Source organism: Schistocerca cancellata, chromosome 6, assembly GCF_023864275.1.
Source record: "Schistocerca cancellata isolate TAMUIC-IGC-003103 chromosome 6, iqSchCanc2.1, whole genome shotgun sequence".
Taxonomy (NCBI): Eukaryota; Metazoa; Arthropoda; class Insecta; order Orthoptera; family Acrididae; genus Schistocerca; species Schistocerca cancellata.
Window position 1 is genome coordinate 115,004,055 of NC_064631.1, and position 23,539 is coordinate 115,027,593.

Below are 23,539 nucleotides of genomic sequence, written 5' to 3' on the forward strand. Positions count from 1 at the left end.
GAGGATATATTGAAGAGCAAGTTCCCATCTCCGGAGTTCGGATAGGTTGGTGTTAGTGGGAAGTATCCAGATAACCAGGATGGTGTAACACTGTGCCAAGATGTGCTGGCCGTGCACCAAGGCATGTTTAGCCACAGGGTGATCCTCATTACCAACAAACACTGTCTGCCTGTGTCCATTCATGCAAATGGACAGTTTGTTGCTGGTCATTCCCACATAGAATGCGTCACAGTGTAGGCAGGTCAGTTGGTAGAACACATGGGTGCTTTCACACGTGGCTCTGCCTTTGATCGTGTACACCTTCCGGGTTACAGGACTGGAGTAGGTGGTGGTGGGAGGGTGCTTGGGACAGGTTTTACACCGGGGGCGGTTACAAGGGTAGGAGCCAGAGGGTAGGGACGGTGGTTTGGGGATTTCATTGGGATGAACTAAGAGGTTACGAAGGTTAGGTGGACGGCAGAAAGACACTCTTGGTGGAGTGGGGAGGATTTCATGAAGGATGGATCTCATTTCAGGGCAGGATTTGAGGAAGTCGTATCCCTGCTGGAGAGCCACATTCAGAGTCTGATCCAGTCCCGGAAAGTATCCTGTCACAAGTGGGGCACTTTTGTGGTTCTTCTGTGGGAGGTTCTGGGTTTGAGAGGATGAGGAAGTGGCTCTGGTTATATGCTTCTGTACCAGGTCGGGTGGGTAGTTGCGGGATGCAAAAGCTGTTGTCAGGTTGTTGGTGTAATGGTTCAGGGATTCCGGACTGGAGCAGATTCGTTTGCCACGAAGACCTAGGCTGTAGGGAAGGGACCGTTTGATGTGGAATGGGTGGCAGCTGTCATAATGGAGGTACTGTTGCTTGTTGGTGGGTTTGATGTGGACGGACGTGTGAAGCTGGCCATTGGACAGGTGGAGGTCAACGTCAAGGAAAGTGGCATGGGATTTGGAGTAGGACCAGGTGAATCTGATGGGACCAAAGGAGTTTAGGTTGGAGAGGAAATTCTGGAGTTCTTCTTCACTGTGAGTCCAGATCATGAAGTTGTCATCAATAAATCTGTACCAAACTTTGGGTTGGCAGGCCTGGGTAACCAAGAAGGCTTCCTCTAAGCGACCCATGAATAGGTTGGCGTACGAGGGGGCCATCCTGGTACCCATGGCTGTTCCCTTTAATTGTTGGTATGTCTGGCCTTTGAAAGTGAAGAAGTTGCGGGTCAGGATGAAGCTGGCTAAGGTAATGAGGAAAGAGGTTTTAGGTTACACATTATTATGGCAGGCCTAGTAACAATTATTGAATGTGCCCTCACACGTGGAAGTAACACAGGTACATTATACTATTTTTCAACATAGTCACCACGCCTCTATAAACAACACTTGTAAAATTCTGCCAAGCATTCATTTCCTTGATAATAGAAATCCCCTCTTTGGGCATGGAGCCATTTGAAAACTGCTGTGTGCAACATTCTTGTTGTAGGAAAATTCTTTCACTTCAGATGTAGTTTCAGCTTGCTGAGAAGATGGAAATCTGGACTTTATAGCACAAGCTTACAAATCTCCCATCAAAAACACTAAGGTACAGAGTGCTTTGACACACCATGCAGGATGTTGCATTGTTGTTCATGAGAATAATGCCTTTTCTTCAGTTTTCCATGCCTCTTTGTTCTTCATGGTGTTGCACAGCGATTTCAGAGTTGCACAGTATGAACTGGCATTAACAGCTGTTCCCTTTGCCAGAAACTCTGTATCACAACTTCCACACAGTCAAAGAAAACAGTGGCCATGACCTTCCTTGTTGATGGCATAACTCTGCATTTCTTCTGTGGAGATGCAAAAGTGTGTGTATTCCATATATGCTCTCTTCATTGCAGGTGTGAAATTACGGGCCTACGTCTGAGTTCTCATAATGACATGGCTTAAGAAATCCATGTAGTAATGCTCAAGGAAGTCTAGAGATGCCATAAACCTTGAACCTTTTGTGAACTGGTAATAGTGATTATAGAACCCAGCTTCAGCACAATTTCTGACACTGCAGAAGATTTCGAATGATGGAATGAGTGCTGCCTACTGAGATGCTCACCTACTGAGCAACGTCTATGATAGTCACTCTGCAACAGCTGTGAATTAGTTCCTCGATTGTCTGGACATTGTTGTCTGTGGTCTATGTCAATAGCCCTCCTTACCAATTGACATCACCCACATCTCTGTGACCCTGGCCAATTATTGGTATCATTTCAATAAAACTGAAAGCGACATTGAATTTGATCCATATAGTACAAGAATTTGTGTGCAATTTAGACATTTCATGCACAAAAATCAGTGTACTTCAATTCTGGAGTAACATATCAGTTACATATAATGCAAACATAAGTAATACCGTTACACTTCCTTGGAGATCAACTGATGTTACTTCAGTTTCAGAGATTTGCCACCCAGGTTCAATTAATAAAATGTTTTTGGGGCTGATGATGTTTTCATTTCAATTGAACATTTGCCATTCTCTTTAAAATACTGGGTTTTAACATTAACACATTTTTTTAGTGAACACATGTTTCTTACTCAGGGTGTATATGCAGACAAGGAAAAAACAAATCCCAGATTTTCCCGGATCTCTTGGTTACAAACACACTTTCTCCCAGTTAAAAATACACTTTCTCCCAGGTGAAAATACACTTTTTCCACGTTAAGTGACAGCACACTCTCTCTCGGGATGGTAAAACTCATTAATACATTGAATCGTTATGGTTTTATACACCAGCATAGAATTTCCCGGCACTTCACAAAACAAAACTTGCAGGGGGGAAAAAAAAAAAAACACATTTTGGAAAGATCTGTTATATACAACAACATGTACGCTCCATATTTTCGTTTTACAAAAGTATACATTCGAGTTCCATGAAACACCGCATGTTACTTTCCAAAGCATTGAAATCCATATTGCGATGCACTTTTGTAAGGCAGTCATAGCTCACTACACGTGATCTCGCTAGCCGATGACAGCAGATATTCAGAGCATAGGATATGTGATGTAGCCAGCCAGTAGCAACATCACTGTTCAGTAGCGCGACCACACAAATAGGAAAAGTTAATGGTTTAAATTAATATACATAGCTACACGAAAAGCAAAGTTTTCACTTATAATATTGGTCTCGAAGATTAATAAGCTGCAAGAATATCTAAGCTTTCACTTATAATGTTGATCTTTTTTGCGCGTGTTACACTTGAAGGTACATCACATAAATGTGCCAGTAAAATTTTAATAACATCTGGGTTCGAAATTCTTCTAATGGGCATCCTCAAAGAGTTGATTTTTTAAATGAGAATCAAACACTCTGTGATTTAAGAAATTCATCATAAATTCTTGTACATAGTTCATCTTGGGTAAAAGGAAACTTACTTTGAAAGTAACGCTTTTCAAACCACCATTTGCAATATTTTCCCATGACCTTTTAGAAATAGGTTCATTTTAGCAGTTGACAGAGAGTGCCAGGTAACAGGCGTCATCGGCCTTGCGCAGCTACGATGATGCAGGAAGTTCGTATGTTCGTACGTGTAAACCATTAAAATATATTATGTCACAAAAGAAAAGAGACACCAGAGGATACTCCAAGAGCATCAAAATTACGTGAACCATACTAAAATGCATAATTTGGCTTAAAGTGCACTTTCGTATGTCCAGGTTCAGATGTAAATTTTCTTGGAGTACCAGTACTGTGTTATCTCATGTTTGGTTCTTAATATGGCATAACACCATATGTGCTAGAAGATGAAAACATGGGCTTGAAATGCAGCAGACAGATGTAACTAGCCAATAGTGTGGAATTAAACACTTCGTTTCAAATAAATTGACTGCATCAGGGGAAAAGATTAATAAAAGCCACATTTCTTTAGCAAACCGACAAAAATAACTTCATTGTCCTGCAAAACGATTAATGCTTGACTGTTAGAAAGGTGGAAATAAAATAAAATCTGAAACTAATAACTTATTTTAGCCTTCTGTAATTATGTGAATGTATTTTAATTCACTTGATAGCTCCCAGCCACAGAAATCCGTTTTGCATTCATTTGGTATGAGAGCAGTAAACGAAGAGGAAACAGCAAAATCACTAAGCGTAAACACCGGCCACATAGGGACACCCACCTCCTCACTACACAACTCAGACTTTCTGTGATCTATGATATTTCCAAACCGGGGCAATACTAGACAGTGGAGTCCGTCCCCCCCCCCCCCCCCCCCCCTCTCCCACTCCCTCCAGTGTTTGAGGTACGACTCCAAAATTTAAACTGACTTTTCAAAAAACGTTCATTTTGTAGCACACACCTTTCTGAAGAGTCTGATACATAAAAGATGTGTCTTAGAGGAAATGTAAGACATGTTATTTGATCTTAAGTGTGCGAAAGTGCAGTGGCACGCCTCTTCACAAAGCATTCTTCTATTGCATGTCACTGTGTTTCGGTGTGTCGAATTCAAATGTGTATATTTTGTAATGGATGCTATCGAACTTTATTTAGGCCAGTGGAAATTAAAATGTCCTGTGGTGCATCTCCTGCTCCCAGTCGGCCAGTTTCACATCCTGCCCTCTTTTTTTTAAAAAAAAACATGCACACTTAATACTGGATAGGATTATGTGTAACCGGGAGAACAAGAACTCTTCAGAAAATTTGCACTCTTTATTGCCTATTAGCTAATAACTTGCTGTTTAGTGTGACAAATTAAATATAAGATACTTAAAACCAGTAAAGACAAATGACAAGCAAGACAGTACACGTTTCTTCAACCCTTAAGTCCTAGCATATTTTTCTCTCTAATCTTGCTACAGCTTTACATGGCGAGTTTTCCTTTCTGCAAAAGAATCTATTACCTCGTCAAAGTTCGTCAAACGTTTTGCTACTTGGAAAAAACAAAATGTCGTTGTCTAATACTGAAAAAGCTGTTAATACAAATAATACCCAAGACTAGTGTGGTTACTCGAGCTGATTATGTGTATTTTGTTACTGTGTGCCTGATAAAACGAAACAGGCCTGTCTAATATTGCAGCAGTTGTAATACACATCAAATAAACGAGACTGTTTTAGAACAAATTGTTATTTTTGTGCCACAACAGAATATAATTCACGAAGTACCAATATCGAATGCCTGTTAGGCCTACTACAAGCAAGAAGTTTTATGTTAGGAAATAATTTCACATTTCATTCATACATTCCAGCTTTTCATGCACGAGATCAAAAAGTAGTAGTACGAAATTTTTATATAAATGTGGAATCATCATATTCTTCTATAATTTGTGTGATGTCCTCAATTCTTCTCCTTCCTCGTTCTAACAAACAATCTTGTCATCACTAATTCTGTAACTATTCCTGCCACTGTCAAAACTTAGTCTCTGGTTAATTTCACTAACCCTGCCACAATCACCGGTTTAGCTGTACGCATTTATTCACTGGTTATGCGTCATTACGTGTTCGTACAACACATTTTCCACACTCCAAGAATAGAATTTAAGTGCCTGTTAGAATGGGACTGTACAACAGGCCCTTATTAGTGTAACGGTCTGGCCAAAAATTTTCTGTCAAAATTTCGTTTTCTTGGCTACGAAGCAAAGATAATACGTAATCTATCTTACCTGTTATTCCTGTTCAGGTAGTGTGAATCTATAGCTTTCGCTAGTAATTATACCAACGTTGATCATTCGCAAACCCAGTCAACCACATAAACAGCGATTGGCCTTCATCCGTTCGACTTTATTCTGCTCAGCTCCTATAGCCCTGTCTCCTTTTGTCCGCAGGAAATTTTATTTCTAGATGTGATGGGGATTCCCCTGGCAGAGACATCACGTACATTATGCGCGCAATCAAAAGTCAGCTTATGATCCATTCAGAAATCAACTAAATCAACTTAGAATGTGTTCAAAAATCAACAGGGATGCATTTCAAAATCATATGAATATTCGATAGACCAACGTGCGCTGGATGCTAGACGCTTTTTGAAACAAGGTTTTTTCCCCTCAAGAATATGAATTTGGCAACCCCCCAGCCTGAAATTGCTGCTGGGGGCAGACACCCTGGTTTGCCCCAGCCCCCTAGATCCGGGCCTGTTGCACATGCGTGAATCTGGCAGCTTGGGCACGCCTTGGGCAGCATCTGACTGCTTGCTACTACTGTTTATACAGCTAATTGAGACACTTCCTTAGCCAGAAGTGGGAGAAGGTACTTACTACTAATACGCGACTCAAGTGTGCATGCGCATGAGCCCACTCGCAACTGCTCAAATGAATCTAATGTAAACAGTTGTGATGTTAAGTTCAATTTGTTGTTCTGAAGCATTGCATAGTCTTCCTAAAGCCTTTGACACTTTTTGGTGTTGGCAAATGCTTGTAGGAACACTGTGTTTTGTTGTTGTATATGACGCATTTCATTTACAACTTAAGTTTTATTTTCGTTTTTCTTATCTCATTCATGTTTTATTGCTGCAGCATTATTCCGCAGAACCGGGGTACTGCAATACTCTTTGTTAGAATACTGGTTCTTACCAGTCAAAATTACAAAAATCTAACTGAAAATTAAAACAATGAAAAACTCCCGCAGTTCTAAAAAATTCCCAGGTTTCTCCTGGTTTTCTCTCAGATGAAAAACATTCCCGGGTTTTTTCCCAGATCTCCCGGGTCGTATACACCCTGTTACTATAGTCTGTATGCTCATGTCAGTTTTTTAATCCTTAAACAAAAAGCAGTTACTATTTGAAGCTGAAGAAAAAAAAGGTTTATTTTCTCACAGAAAGAATTTAATACAAACTTTTACAAAATGTAAAAGCACAGAACATCAGCAAAGAGCATCTATAGCAATAGCCATGGCAATGTCAGTGAAGATGATTTTCTAGTAGAGCCATGGATTCTAATTCATAATTTCCCACATCCTCACTAATAGAGTGCTTCTCACTATTTAGGGCACAGAATATGCTCTAGGATACCGCAACAGATGGGTATCCCAGATCCTCATCTGTAATTACGTGCTTCAGTCCTTTTACCCTTTTTATAGACTAGAACAGACCAGGGCTAACTGCAAGAGGCAGGAATCAGTATTGTAACCTACTCACAGCCAGCTAGCCAGCCCTATAAATGGTGCACCACATTGGATGACACAATGCACATGGTAATACGACTTAGGAAACGGGTGATGATATAGCATTTTCATTTGCCATACAACACAGCTCCTGATATGACGATAAAATTCAGTAGCTGTCATCACGTGACTAGCAGGTGACAGACTGCAGTTCTCTGCTGATCCTATCAGTAAGAAGAGAGACTGGCAATCTCCATAATGCATTTTCAACAACAAGAGTTAGTCCAACTATAAGGTTACAGCCTTCCCCAAGACTCTAAAGAAGAGACTAATACCGCCTTTGTTGCATGCATCCGGGTGGCTGTCGAACGAGTCAGTGCTTCCTAGGGACTTGTATGTGGGTCTTTATATATATAATTCTGTCCAGTTTCCTAAAATGCTTGATATTCATTGTGAAAGCATATAGAATGTTCTGGAAGGATGTATATTACAATGATTGTCAGGAGATTGTTGTCATTAACAAAATCATGTAAGGGTGCAGAGTTAGATGTTTAATCAAGAAACTGAAGTGTTAAATATTTGGTGGCAAATACTAAGAGGCTATGGAAATGTTGGCATAAGTGGCTGGCGCCTCTAATTACCTTAATTGCAGTTGATTGATGAGTTGAGAGAGAGAACCTCATTATCTTGAGAAACAGCTTAAAAGGTTATAACCAAGTAATGTATTTTCATTTGTTATCTATTTTTATGTCGTCCTCTGTAATTAATATCCTTTGTAATTACATTTCTAATTAACTCTCCAATTGTTTACATCACACAAATTTCTGATTTTCAGAATTTGAAGCCTTATATTCTCTACAGACGAATGGAAAAACTGGTAGAAGCCGACCTCGGGGAAGATCAGTTTGGATTCCATAGAAATATTGGAACACGTGAGGCAATACTGACCCTATGACTTATCTTAGAAGCTAGATTAAGGAAAGGCAAACCTACGTTTCTAGCATTTGTAGACTTAGAGAAAGCTTTTGACAATGTTGACTGTAATACTCTCTTTCAAATTCTGAAGGTGGCAGGGGTAAAATACAGGGAGCGAAAGGCTATTTACAATTTGTACAGAAACCAGACGGCAGGTATAAGAGTCGAGGGGCACGAAAGGGAAGCAGTGGTTGGGAAGGGAGTGAGACAGGGTTGTAGCTCTCCCCGATGTTATTCAATCTGTATATTGAGCAAGCAGTGAAGGAAACAAAAGGAAAATTCGGAGTAGGTATTAAAATCCATGGAGAAGAGATAAAAACTTTGAGGTTTGCCGATGACATTGTAATTCTGTCAGAGACAGCAAACGACTTGGAAGAGCAGTTGAACAGAATGGACAGTGTCATGAAAGGAGGGTATAAGATGATCATCAACAAAAGCAAAATGAGGATAATGGAATGTAGTTGAATTAAGTCAGGTGATGCTGAGGGAATTAGATTAGGAAATGAGACACTTAAAGTAGTAAAGGAGTTTTGCTATTTGGGGAGCAAAATAACTGATGATGGTCGAAGTAGAGAGGATAGAAAATGTAGATTGGCAATGGGAAGGAAAGCGTTTCTGAAGAAGAGAAATTTGTTAACATCGAATATTGATTTAAGTGTCAGGAAGTCGTTACTGAAAGTATTTGTATGGAGCATAGCCATGTATGGAAGTGAAACATGGACGATAACTAGTTTGGACAAGAAGAGAATAGAAGCTTTCGAAATGTGGTGCTACAGAAGATTGCTGAAGATTAGATGGGTAGATCATATAACTAATGAGGAGGTATTGAATAGGTTTGGGGAGAAGAGAAGTTTGTGGCACAACTTGACTAGAAGAAGGGATCGGTTGATAGGACATGTTCTGAGGCATCGAGGGTTCACCAATTTAGTATTGGAGGGCAGCGTGGAGGGTAAAAATCGTAGAGGGAGACCAAGAGATGAATACACCAAGCAGATTCAGAAGGATGTAGGTTGCAGTAGGTACTGGGAGATGAAGAAGCTTGCACAGGATAGAGTAGCATGGAGAGCTGCATCAAACCAGTCTCAGGACTGAAGACCACAACAACAACAACAACAACAACAACAACAGTCAGATAAAGCACAAGATTTGTACTATCATTGAATGTTAGTAACCTAAGCCAAACTGTAATTAATTACATAACTAATATAATACAAGAGACATTATTGTAATTAAAGTCCAGATCAATTTTCATATTTAAAACTAGTGATGATACTATAACAATTATGTCAATTAATATTGTATTTTATACCTTATTTGACTATAACATCAGTTTCTTTATGTTTTGTAAATTTTAATTGTAACATCGAAATTGTAAAAATTTAATAATGGGTTATTTTGAAATTTATTGTTAAAATTATATACAAAGCAAAGCAGTGATGCTGCAAGAGTGTCAGGTGTTGAGTTGTTTTGTCAGTCACTCAAAGAGATCTGTGACGTATGTAAATCAGTGTTTTGTTAATGTGATGAGTATGCAGTTCAGTTGTCAATAAATTTTGTGAAGTTGGAAACTATTATATTCTTTCATCAAATGAACTCCAGGCAATAGAAAGTTAAGTTAAATGTAATGATCCGAGCGGAATGTTATACTACCACCCCACCAACAGTTTACAATGCACAGCAGCCGTATGGAACTGGTTGATGGTGGCCAATGGTGTTTCTGGGTAATTACTTCTTCCGTCAAGATTGTGTGATGGCCAAAATTCTTAGCCGTATCTGCTGGTGAAAAGTTCATATCGGCCTAATTTGTACAGAGTCAAGAACAAGTTAAGAAATTAAAATCAATAACATTAATCAAATCATTTGCATCTACTTACATGTGGAAGCATATTAAAAACTATAAGGGTCGTGCCAAAACTAATGTATCAGATTTTTTTGTGTTCACTTTGAATGACGAGGTCAGAATATGCTAATGCAGTATCAAATTTTGAATCTTCCCATCAATGTCATGTTAGATTCACTGCCCTGCAAGAGATAATGGCAGCAGACGAGTGCTCCAAAATGGAGTCTGGCACTAGTGCACATTAAACCGAGATGTGTCACTAGGTTCCATGCTAACAGAGAGTCCATCGTTGCTTGGTAAAGGTGATGGACACATATGGCCTCACAACAGTTCACCTACCATGGAACTCACTGTCAAATTTAGCTACATTATCCTGCCACATTCACCATAAAGTCCCAATTAGTGTCTTCAGTCTTCTATCTCTTTGGGCCAATTAAAGACGAACTACTTGGTCAACATTTTCCAGATTCAGATTGTGTTGTAAAACTGTGAGACAGTGGCTAGCCACAGCTGGCTCATGTTTTTATAAGCACAGCACACAAGCTCTCGTTTACCATTGGCAAATATGTGTAGCAAATAATGGTGACTATGTGGAAAAATGATGGCATATAATTGAAATCTTCCTCTAATTGTGTTACTGTACTTTCTACATATGTTGCAGTTTTCTTAATATGTCACAGTGATCTTCATAGCTAAGCACAGGTTACAAAATGAGAACTGCAAATGCTGTAAATTACACTTCCTGTAACTAGTGCCTGATACTTGATAGCTGGTACTGTTATTAAATAGTCACTAGTTCAAGATGAAACAGGCAACAGTGGAACTTATGGGGCGTTCAGTCACTACCTCTTATTCAAGCTGTGCCTCTATCATTTCTTGCCCCAACATAGGACGTATCACCTAATGAAGCAAGCGCAGCAGATCCCATTGCAACCACTACACTGCATTTTACATGGATACTGTTATAGCCGTGAGCGACAGGCAAGCAGTGAATGACAGAGAATGGAGACATGAAGCCGCAAGTCATGGGAGCTGCTGGAATTATTGCTAAGAACGAACCAACAGGACAGACGATCAAGCAGAGGATGACAGACACTACGAGCGACCAGGCAAAACACGAGGCAAGCAAGCAAGAACTGAGGTGATAAACACAATGAGACAACGATGCAGAAACACTCCAAACAACAACAGTATGTATCTAAACACATGAAACCAGAATGCAGTACGGCCGAAGTGCACACATGAACTACAGTGAGTACCAGACCACTGGGGTAGCACTGCGCAGCTGCCTAAATACATGACCGCGGGAAACGTAATTAGCTGCGGACTTCACATGGTACAGAGAGTAGCACACTCACATAGCAAGGCTAGTGGCACAAGTGGACGCCAGAACACACAGACCTCTAGTGGGAATCCAGGTCCATACCCTCCGGGTCGTATTCAACTTTCGCACCTCCCAACACCAGAACCAGTGCATAGGGGCGGAAATGCCCCAGATGGTGATGTGGTGGGTGGAAGGAAGGAACGGAGGGAGACCCCATGTCATCGACCGTCTGCAGTGGGTCGGGAGGGCAGTCTGTGGAATCCATCAAAATGTCACCGGGGGGCAGGGCATCAAACGCTGCCTCCAATCCTCGTGGATGTGAGAAGGAACACCAGTGTATCTGTGGGGAGCCAGCAGCCATTGGCAGTGGGGCCTCGTGCACAACAGAAGGAGGTGGGGGGTTGGGGGTGTGACGTGCCACAAAGGGGTATTCGGCCGGAGTTGATAATGGTGGCAGCACTTGAGCCCCTTCTGTGCCTGTACTGACGTCACACGCTGCCCATGGGTCATAACTACTGTCGCGGGAGTCCATACGAGCGGGCCTACATGGCCATGCCTGGGGTGTAGTGCTGAGAGGGTCAGAAGCGGAGTTCAGAAGGTGACAGCGTCAGCAGATGGAGCAGGGCCCATGGTTGCCACCCATGGAAGAGTTCGGCCGCACTATGACCATCAATTGGCGTGTTGCGATAAGCGCTCAGGAATAAGGTGAGGGTCAATGTGATGGCAGACGATTTGATCACTTTTGTCAGCTGTTGTTTAAATATCCTGACCAGTTGTTCCGCTGTGCCATTGGAGAGGACGGACAGAACGGAGGTGTGCAGATGTGTTTGATACTCAAAGAATGCGCGAGAGGAGGCTGCCATGATTGGGGGCCATTATCGGAGACCAAGGTATGAGGCACGACTTTGATGATGAGCACCTGAGCCAAGGCCGTGAGTGTGGCATCAGTCATGGTGGACACCATGTGCACCACATACGAGTACCTGGAATGTGCATCCACAGTGAATAACCACAATGATCTCAAGAACGGACCAGCAAAATCATGATGGATGTGATCCCAAGGCCAGCAAGGTGTGAGCTAGAGTGCAAATGATGGCAAAGGGCTGGCCTGGTGACCCACACATACCGTGCATCCATGGACCAAGCATTTGATGTCACCTTCAATGCCCGGCCAATACACATGCCGGCGAGCCAGTGCCTTCATATGGGACATCCCCAGTGTCCACAGTGCAGGAAGTGTAGGATATGGTGGCGCAAATCGGGTGGGATGATCACCTGATGGGTGTCAGCCTGTGGCCATCAGAAGGACACCCAGCACAACCAATACCCTGTGTGAGAGGTGCTGCCAGGGGCTGAATTTAGTTTTCAACCAGTGAGTCAGATAAGTGGGCCAACCATGGGTCACATATAATGGGATCCCAGCGTGTGGCAGAGATGACCTGTGCAGTCATGACTGGAAACCCGTCCCAGTTATCTTCGTGGGCCATATCAATGTGAAAGCAGAGGACTTCCTGCTGGTCGAACTCGGGATCAGGGCCTGAAGGGAGAACTGACAAGCCATCTGCATTGGGAGTGTTGAAAGGTGGGCTTATGTAATTGCGTAAGAACAGCGCCCAGTGCTGGAGATGTTGAGGAGTTCACTTTGGGAGGTGTGTGTGTGTGGGCCGAATACAGTAACCAAAAGTTTGTGATCAGTGAGGAGAGTGAACTTCATCGCAAACAGGTAGATGTGAAACTTTTGAATGGCAAACACAATTGCCTGAGCCACTTTCTCAATCTGAGAATAGTTCCTCCTGTGCTGGCGAAGGCATCTTGGACATATACACAATGGACTGTTCCTAGTCATCCTCTTCCTGTGGGCCAGGACTGCCCCAATAACATAGGCCGAAGCATCGACCACCACTACTAAGGGGCAGTCTGAAGGGAAGAGAGTCAGGCAAGGGGCAGAGTTGACCATAGTTTTCAAGCGGAGAAAAGCTTGATCACAGGCAGGAGTCCAGTTGAAAGGCTCCCCTTTGTGATGAAGGGATTGAGGGGCTGTGCAATGTCAGCGGCCTGGGGTAAAAACTTTAAGTAGTAGTTAACCTTGCCCAAGAAACCTGGAGATCAAATAAACCCTTGGGGTGGGGAAGGGAATTGATGACCACGACGTTGCAATTCGACGGGCGAATGCCATCTTTACATCTACATCTACGACATACTCCACAAGCCACCTAACAGTGTGTGGTGGAGGGTACTTTCGGTACAACTATCTGATCCCTTCAACCCTGTTCCACTCGCAAATAGTGCATGGGAAGAATGATTTGTCAGTAAGCCTCTGTATTGGCTCTAATTTCTTGAATTTTCTCCTCATGGTCAATATGCAAGATGTATGTGGGGGGGGGGGGGGAAGTAATATGTTGTCCGACTCCTCCTGAAACGTGCTGTCCTGAAACGTCAATAGTAAATCTCTCCATGATGCACAACACTTGTCTTGTAACTTCTGCCAGTGGAGATTGTTTAACATCTCCGTAACACTCTCTCCTCAGCTAAACGATCCCATGATGAAATGTGCTGCTCTTCGTTGGATCTTCTCTATGTCCTCTATCAGTCTTACCTGACAGGGATCCCAGGTAGATGAACAATACTCAAGAATCGGGCAAACAAGCGCCTTATAAGCCACTTCTTTCATGGATGAGTTACATTTCCTGAAGATCCTTCTGCTGAATCTGAGTCTGGTGCCTGCTTTTCCCACTATCTGTTTTATATGGTCATTCCACTTAAGGTTGCTCTGGATAGTCACGTCTAGATATTTTACGGCAGACGCTGTCTCCCAATGTTTGTCATCAATAGTGTAGCTGTACAGTAGTGGATTTCTTTTCCTATGTATGCGCAATATGTTACATTTATTTATGTTCAGGTCAACTGACAGAGCCTGCACCATTCATCAATTCCCTGCAGGTTGTTCTGCAAATTCTTATTATCTTCCCGCATTGCTACTTTGGTACAGACAAATGTATCATCTGCGAATAGCCTTAAAGAGCATCTGACACTTTCTACTAGATCATTTATATATATTGTAAACAGCAACAGTCCTATCACACTTCCCTGTGGTACTCCAGATATTACCTTTACAACTGTCGATTTAGTTTCGTTAGGAGCGACATGTTGAGTTCTATCTGCAAGAAAGTCTTGAATCCAATCGCAGGTCTGCTCAGATACTCTGTAAGCTTGTATTTCTTTCATTAAATGGCAATGCCAGACACTGTCAAATGCCTTACTGAAATCACGGAACACAGCATCAACCTAAGCACCGTTGTCCACTGTGCTATGGATCTCATGGAGGAACAGAGCGAGCCGAGTTTCACAAGATCTCTGTTTGCGGAATCCATGCTGATTTTTATACAGGAGATGTTCATTTTCTAAAAATGTCATAATTCTTGAACATAAAACATGATCCACAATTTTACAACATATTGACGTTAATGATGTAGGTCTATAATTGTGTGGATCTGTGTTATGGCCTTTCTTAATAATGGGAATGACCTGCACTTTTTTCCATTCGTTAGATACCTTTCATTGCTCAAGCGATCTATGATAAATTACTGCTAGAATGGAAGCAAGTTCTTTCAAATAATCTTTATAGAATCTTATCGGTATGTCATCTGGCCCTGAAGCCTTTCTGCTACTAAGCGATTGTAGCTGCTTTTCAATTCAGTGATCAGTTATCTCAATATCTGCCATTTCAATGTTCGTACAACGATTGAAAGGAGGGACAGTGTTATGATCTTCCGCGCTGAAACAACTTTGGAAGACCGAATTCAGTATGTCGGCCTTCTCTCCGTTATCTTCCGTTTTGGTGCCAGTATGATCGTTGAGAAAATGAATAGATGATTTTGAGCCACTTACTGATTTCACATACAACCAAAATCTCTTAGGGTTTTTACTCAGGTCAGTTGACAACATCTTACAATCATTGAAAGTTTCTCTCATTGCTCTCCTTATGCTCATTTTTGCTTCGTACAGCTTTTGTTTGTCAGCTAGGTTTTTACTTCTCTTGAATCCAAGATGAAGTGCTCTTTGTATGTGTAGCGCTTTTCTAACACGGCTATTAAACCATGGTGAATCTTTCCCATCCCTTAAAACCTTATTCGGACATACTTGTCAAGGGTATATTGAACAATGCCTTTGAATTTTTTCCATATGTTCTCCACACCTTTGTCGTCATTGCTGAATATTTGATGCCAACTGCTTCTGAAATTTGTATCCTTTCACCCTTGCTGAGCAAATAAATCTTCCTACCTTTCTTAACAATCCTTGTAGGACCCGTCATCATCATAGATGCCGTCACAGCCTTATGATCACTGGTACCTTCCTCTATGCTAACTGAGTTCAGGTCTGTTTGTTGCCCAATCTGTACCTGGAAAGTTGAAGTCGCCCCCCTATTACAACGGCATGATCGGGAAATTCTGCAAGTTCTGTCTGATGTGCTCTACAACTACAGTTCCTAACTCAGGTGGTCTATAAAAGCATCTCTTCATGATTTTTGATCACTCTTTGATACTCACTTTCACCCAGATTAATTCACATTCAGAATCCATGATAACCTCACTAGATTTTATTGAATTTTTTACTGCAATAAACACGTTGCCACCACTGGCGACTAACCTATCCTTACGATAAACATTCCAATCTGAACTCAGGATTTCGTTGTCATTGACATCTGGTTTCAACCAGCTTTCTGTTTCTAGTACTATCTGTGCATTATAACCTCCAATAAGTGATACTAATTCTGGGACCTTTCCTTGGATGCTCCTGCAGTTTACTAAATTTTCTATCTCTGATATGCAAGGACCACGATTCTCTAAGTCGGTGTGGCTGATTTAACAGGCAAATCATCTTCGATCCCAAGGGAGGGGTTCTATAACCTAAAAAAGCCCCATGTGCATGCCACATGTGCTCCACTACTCTAATACCCACTTCCTGGGTGTAGTGCACACCTCACCTGTTAAGGAAAACCCTATAATTCTGCACCTTATAGCAGAGGTCGATAAATTCGCACCGATACCATTGCAGAGTCATCTGAGCCTCTGGTTTAGACCTTCCACTCTGCTCCAAACCAGAGGACCACGATCAACCCTGGGTACAATGCTACAAATAGACAGCTTAGCCTGCACCCCACGTGTGTTGCTAGTTGCCTTCACCAAATCAGCCGGCCACCAAAAGGACCCAAGGATGGCCTCAGAACCCAAGCAGCAGGCATCATTTGTGCCAAAATGTGCCACTACATGCAACCGACTGCACCCATTGTGCTCGACAGCCGCTGGCAGGGCCTCCTCCACATCACAGATGAGACCTCCCAGCAAACATACCCAATGCACACTGGAATTATTTCCTGCCTTGCCTGCTATCTCCCCGAGGGGCTCCATAGCCCGCCTAACATTGGAGCTCCCAATGACTAGCATGCCCATCCTCTGTACTTGCCATGAATGGGCAGGAAAATTGACCACTGGCCCAACAGGAGAGGCATCCCGTGCTGGCTCAGAGTTATCATCAACACTGGGTAGCACTTCGTACCTGTTGCTAAGATGTAGGGAGCCAACCACATGGCCTGCTTCCTCTTTCGCCTTCCACCCAAAGACACGCGAACCCACGACTGTCTGCCACCCACTCTGGAGTGAGGGCGGACTGGTCAGATGTTGCGTATCAGGAGCTGCCCCAGGTATTCCACTTATGGTTTAAAGAAACTAGTCTTTTCCAGCCGACAGCGTAAGCCTCTGGCCTACAGTGCGTGAAATAAGGTACCAAGGTTTTGCAAATGCTCGCAGCGTGTAAGGCAGGTGACCTAGATGTCATCTAGACAATTGACACAAGCCGGGAAGAGCTGTGTAAGCTGATCCAGGTACCTCTTGAAAATGGCCGACACCGAGAAAATACCAAATGGAAGGCACCTGTGTTTATATAATCCAAAAGGTATGTTGATGACAATGATGTTCTGGGGTTCCTCATCTAAGGGCAGTTGGGGGTAAGCCTCCGCCAGGTCGATCTTGGAGAAGTACTCGCCATGCGCAAGTCGGCAAGAAGGTCTTCCTTCCGGGGAATGGGATAAGTTTCAACCAGGAACTGTGCACTGATGGTAACCCCAAAATCCCCACATAGGCAAAGGCAGCCATTGGGTTTCCTGATCACCACTAACAGGGTCGCCCAAGCAGTCGCCTTCACAGGCTCGATGACGCCAGGAGCTTGCAGTCAATCGAGCTCTTGCTCAACTGCTGGACGTAAGGCCACCAGAAGGGGATGAGCCTGGAAGAACTGTGGCTGAGCATCTGGACGGAGGGCAATGTGCACCTGGAAGTCCGAAGCACACCCTAAGTCAGACTGAAACAGAGAGGGATAGTCGTGCACAGATGGTCGAGGTCCTGGAACAGGACGGCTGTAGAAACGACCTTAACTTGGTCACAAATAAAAAAGTAAACAGTGTAAAAGGATCGAGTCCAGAAATGTTGAAAGCTGAGGGATGGTCAACCACCAGTAGGGACAGGAGCAGGGAACATTTTTATAGGTGGCTGAGATTGAGAACGGCCCACGGAGGGGGACAGAACCATCACAGTACACAACCAATCACCAAGAGGTGGGAGACAGCTCTGGCAAACCAAGGATGTATGCATTGCCAATTGATCAAGGAGAAGGTGGCCCCTGTATCGATCTGGAAACGAACATCCACGTCAAAAATGTGGAGTATGAGGAACAACTTCTGCATCAATGGGGCGTCCTGTGGGACGAGTGAGTGGCTGCAACAGACAGATTGGAGAGTGCCGTCTTTCTGACAAAAGGATGCATGTCTTCCAGCAATAGGGGCAGTCTGTGCGAGAGTGGGCAGAAAAGCACTGCGGGCAAGATGAAAGTGGCCCATGTGACCACTGCCGAGAGCGATCGGAGGCTCCGAAGCCATAGAGATGTCGGACAAGGAGGAGTCTCGATGACATTGCTCTCTGTGGGCTGTACCGAGTGCAAGGGAGGTGCCCGTGGGGAGGACTCTACTGCAGAAACCTGTAGCCTTGCCCTGAGACACTCGTTTGCCACATGTTCAATTTCAAAGGAATGGGCTATGCACAAAATGTCTTTCAGAAAGGTGTTATCGAGTTTCAATGCAGCTGTGCAGACCTCTGGATTGGGAGCCAGGTGAACAACAAGATCACAAGTCAAGGAGTCTGCATACGACACCTTGAATTGCTGATCGGTGCAAGTGAAGTAATATTTGCAGCTGAGACCCCGCAAGTGTGTGACCCAAGAACAGTATGACTCACCAGGCTGTTTATGGTACTGGTGGAACTCGAGCTGAGCTGCCACAATATGGTATCACTGGGAATAGTAGTTTGTCGGCAGCGCACATATCTCATTAAAGGAGACAGCCATGTGGTCTGACAATGGTGCCAACTTGCAGAGCAGAAAGAAGGTGTCTGGTGATGCCCAGGACAAGAATAATGACTGCTGTAGGGAGACACCCGTATTGTGAAATGGTGTTTCAAACGATGCAAGTATGTTTCACAGTCCTTCTTAGCGTCATCAAAGGGCAGAAATGACAGCAGATGCAGAGAAGCATCAGAAACTGGAACACACGGAAGCTGTTGTGGTAGGGTGTCCTGTGCTGTGACTTTGTCCTTCAGCAACTGCAAGGATTGCTGTAAGACTTCTAATTGACACTGCTGCTGCTGCTGCTGCTGCTGCTGCTGTTGGTCCAGGAGACAGATCAACTTAGCCTCCATGCTACCGAACCTTTTATCTACATCTACATTTACATACATACTCTGCAATCCACCATACGGTGCATGGCGGAGGGTACCTCATACCACAATTAGCATCTTCTCTCCCTGTTCCAATCCCAAACAGAACAAGGGAAAAATGACTGCCTATATGGCTCTGTACGAGCCCTAATCTCTCTTATCTTATCTTTGTGGTCTTACCACGAAATGTAAGTTGGCGGCAGTAAAATCGTACTGCAGTCAGCCTCAAATGCTGGTTCTCTATATTTCCTCAGTAGTGATTCACGAAAAGAATGCCTCCTTTCCTCTAAAGACTCCTACCCGAGTTCCTGAAGCATTTCCATAATACTTGCATGATGATCAAACCTACCAGTAACAAATCTAGCAGCCCGCCTCTGAATTGCTTCTATGTCCTCCCTCAATCCGACCTGATAGGGATCCCAAATGCTCGAGCAGTACTCAACAATAGGTCGTATTAGTGTTTTATAAGCGGTGTCCTCTACAGATGAACCACATCTTTCCAAAATTCTACCAATGAAACAAAGACGACTATCCGCCTTCCCCACAACTGCCATTACATGCTAGTCCCACTTCATATCACTCTGCAATGTTACGCCCAAATATTTAATCGACGTGACTGTGTCAAGCGCTACACTACTAATGGAGTATTCAAACATTACAGGATTCTTTTTCCTATTCATCTGCATTAATTTACATTTATCTATATTTAGAGTTAGCTGTCATTCTTAACACTAATCACAAATCCTGTCCAAGTCATCTTGTATCCTCCTCCAGTCACTCAACGATGACACCTTCCCGTACAGCACAGCATCTTCAGCAAACAGCCGCACATTGCTATCCACCCTATCCAAAAGATCATTTATGTAGATAGAAAACAACAGCGGACCTACCACACTTGCCTGGGGCACTCCAGATGATACCCTCACCTTCGATGAACACTCACCATCGAGGAAAACGTACTGGGTTCTATTACTTAAGAAGTCTTTGAACCACTCACATACTTCACAACCAATCCCATATGCTCGTACCTTAGTTAGGAGTCTGCAGTGGGGCATTGAGTCAAACACTTTCCGGAAGTCAAGGAATATGGCATCCGTCTGATACCCTTCATCCATAGTTCGCAAGATATCATGTGAAAAAAGGGCGAGTTGCATTTCGCAGGAGCGATGCTTTCTAAAGCCGTGCTGATGCATGGACAGCAACTTCTCTGTCTCAAGGAAATTTAGTATATTCGAACTGAGAATATGTTCGAGAATTCTGCAACAAACTGATAAGGATATTGGTCTGTAATTTTGAAGATCCGCCCTTCTACCCTTCTTATATACAGGCGTCACCTGCACTTTTTTCCTGCGTTCAGGACTTTACGTTGAGCAAGAGATTCGCGACAAATGCAAGCTAAGTAAGGAGCCAATGCAATAGAGTACTCTCTGTAAAACCGAATTGTAATCCCATCAGGACCTGGCGATCTATTTATTTTCAATCCATTCAGCTGCTTCACAACCCCAGGGATGTCTATTACTATGTCCTCCATACGGGAATCTGTACGGGACTCAAACGGTGGTATGTTTGTACGATCCTCCTGCGTGAAAGATTTCTCAAATCCTAAATTTAAAATTTCAGCTTTCGTTTTGCTGTCTTCCATTGCCAGGCCAGACTGATCAGTGAGTGACTGAATGGAAGCCTTCGACCCACTTACGGATTTTATGTAAGACCAGAATTTCCTTGGGTTTTCAGCAAGATCTTTTGCTAAGGTATGACGGTGGTAGTGGTTGAATGCTTCGCACATCGCTCGTTTTACAGTAGCACGAATCTCTACTAACTTTTGCCTGTCCTCATTCTCCCAATCTTTCTTGCACCGCGAGTGCAACTGCCTTTGCTTCCTGAGCATTCTCCGAATTGCGCTGTTAAACCATGGTGGGTCTTTTCTGTCCATAACCCACTTTTTCAGCACATACTTGTCCAATGCGTGATTTACAATGTGTTTAAAATTTGCCCATAATTCTTCCACGTCCATCGTACTGGAAGTAAATGAAGTCGATTCATTTACTAAGTGGGATGCTAACAACTGCTTATCTGCTCTTTCTAGTAAGAATACTCTCCTAGCCTTCTTGACCGACTCTTTAACTTTTATAACCATAGTCGTAATGACAACATCATGATCACTAATCCCTGTCTCAATACTTGACACCGTTGATGAGGTCTGGTCTGTTCATGGCTACCAGATCTAAAATATTTGCATTACGCGTTGGCTGTCGATTTAGCTGCTCAAGACAGTTTTCGGATAATGTGTTCAAAAGTAATGCACACGACGACTTGTCTGTACCACCTGTAATGAATCCACAGACATCCCAGTCTATACTAGGTAGGCTGAAGTCGTCTCCGACTAATATAGCATGATCCGGGTACTTCTGCTATACAGAGTGTAGACTCCCTTTGAATGATTCTAGAACTGTCGCGGTGGAACCTGGTGGTGGGTAATAACACCCATCAATTAAATTTATTTCTCCTAGCCCTGTTAAACATGTCCAGATAACTTCACAATCACACTCTACTTCGACCTCAGTAGACACAATATTTTTGTCAACTGCAATGAAGACACCACCTCCTACAGTGTCTAATCAGTCTTTCCGATACACGTCCCAACCCTAACTAAATATTTCAGAACTTCCTAACTCAGGGTTCATCCAGGTCTCAGTACCGAGAATAATTTGCGCGCCTCACGCTTCCTGGAGGGCAGTAAATTCAGGAACTTTATTCTGAACACTATGAAAATTTGCTGCTAATATCTTGACAGCTGAAGTGTCTTTACACTGAGCGTGTCCTGATTTCCCTACCTACACGTCGACTGGTGAGTGTTCATCAGGAGACCTCGCACTACTACCTAGCCTAAAAAACCCCCATGTGCACGCTACAAGTACCCTGCTACCCGAGTAGCTGCTTCCTTTGTGTAGTGCAACCCTGACCTATCTAGGGGCGTCCTACAATTCCCCACCCAATAGCGAAAGTCTAGAAATCTGCAGCCAAGACTGTCACAGAGTCGACGAAGCCTCTGGTTGAGACCCTCCACTCGGCTCCAAATTATAGGACCCCGATCCACTCTGGGAACGATGCTGCAAATAGAGAGCTCTGCTCGCACCCCACTTGCGAGGCCTGCGGTCTTCACCAAATCTGCCAGCTGCCTGTACGAACTGAGAATCGCCTCAGAATCCAAGTGACAAGCATCATTGGTGCAAACGTGAGCAACTACTTGCAGACAACTGCACCCCATACGCTCGATAGCCGCACGCAAGGCCACCTCTACATCTCGGATGAGGCCCCCCGGCAGACAAACCGAGTGCACGTTGGATTTCTTTCCAGCCCTGTACGCTATTTCCCTAAGGGGCTCCATCACCCGCCTAGCGTTGGAGCTCCCAATAACCAGCAAGCCTTTGCCCCCGTGTGCCTGCTCGGACCCTGCTGAAGGAGTGGCCTCCTGCCCACTGACAGGACAAACGGGCGAGGCCAGACGGCCAGCCTCCACATTGACCCTCCACCTCGAGCATCGCGAATGCGTTGCAGTCCGCCACTCACCCTGAGGTGAGGGCGGCCCCAACGCGCCGGGTACACTAGAAGGTGCCTCAGCGGCTGAGTCAGCGGCCGCAGCAAGTGACACCTGGGGTGTCTCAAGTGACGCGCCAGACCCTCTGCCGTCGCTGCACCTCAAGGCAGCAGCCTGAAGGCGGCTGACCGTGGCCAACAGCACGCTCAGCTGCTCGCGATCCGTGGCCAGTTCCTCCTGCACCCGCACACAGCACGCACACACCCTATCCACCTCATTGCCAAGCCCCGAGCAACTGGCAAGAGGTGCACAGCAGAGAATGGACAAGCAAAGCAAAGCCGCCACGGGAGGGAGGGAGTGGGGGGGGGGGGGGGGGGAGCCACTGGAGGTATCTCAAACAACAAACAGACAGGACAGATGAATAAGTAGGGGACAACACACACCACAACCAACCAGAACACAACATGAGTCAAGCAAGCAAGAACTGAGGTGATAAACACAGCAAGACAACAACAACGTAGGAACATTCCAAACAAAAAAAGTATTTATTTCAACACATGGAACTGGAACACAGTAAGGTCGAGATGCACATGCGAACTACGGCAAGCAGCAGACTGCCAGGGTATCGCCGTGCGGCTGCCTAAATATATGACTGTGGGAAACTAGATTGGCCGTGGACTTCACATGGTACGGAGAGTGGTGCACTCAAACAGCAAGCAGGCGCACACTGGAGCACAGAGACCCCTAGTGGGTATCCAGATCAATACCCTCTGGTGCGCATTCAACTTCCACACCTTCCGACACCAGAGATACCATCAGAAACACATCAACCAGGTGCCCTTTCTCCCTCCTTCCCCATCTCCCTCTGCTACTTCACTACTACACTTTAACTTTCCTTATCTCTAACCTTTTTCAGTTTCTCTTTAGTCTAGATCCTTCAAGTTGCCCAAGTACTCTACCTTCTGCCACAACATTCCTCTTAATAGTCTTCTAATTTGTCTCTGCATACGCCACAGCACAGTCTTTCCTAGCCCCCCCACCCAACCATGTTTTCCCCTCTG

General features: G+C 44.0%; 1 protein-coding gene across 4 annotated transcripts in view; it reads right to left on the minus strand.

Moving 5' to 3' along the window:
- Window positions 1-23,539, minus strand: part of LOC126190640 (focadhesin) — a 262,444-nt gene that overhangs the window by 161,616 nt on the left and 77,289 nt on the right. The gene's annotated exons all lie outside the window — the stretch shown is intronic.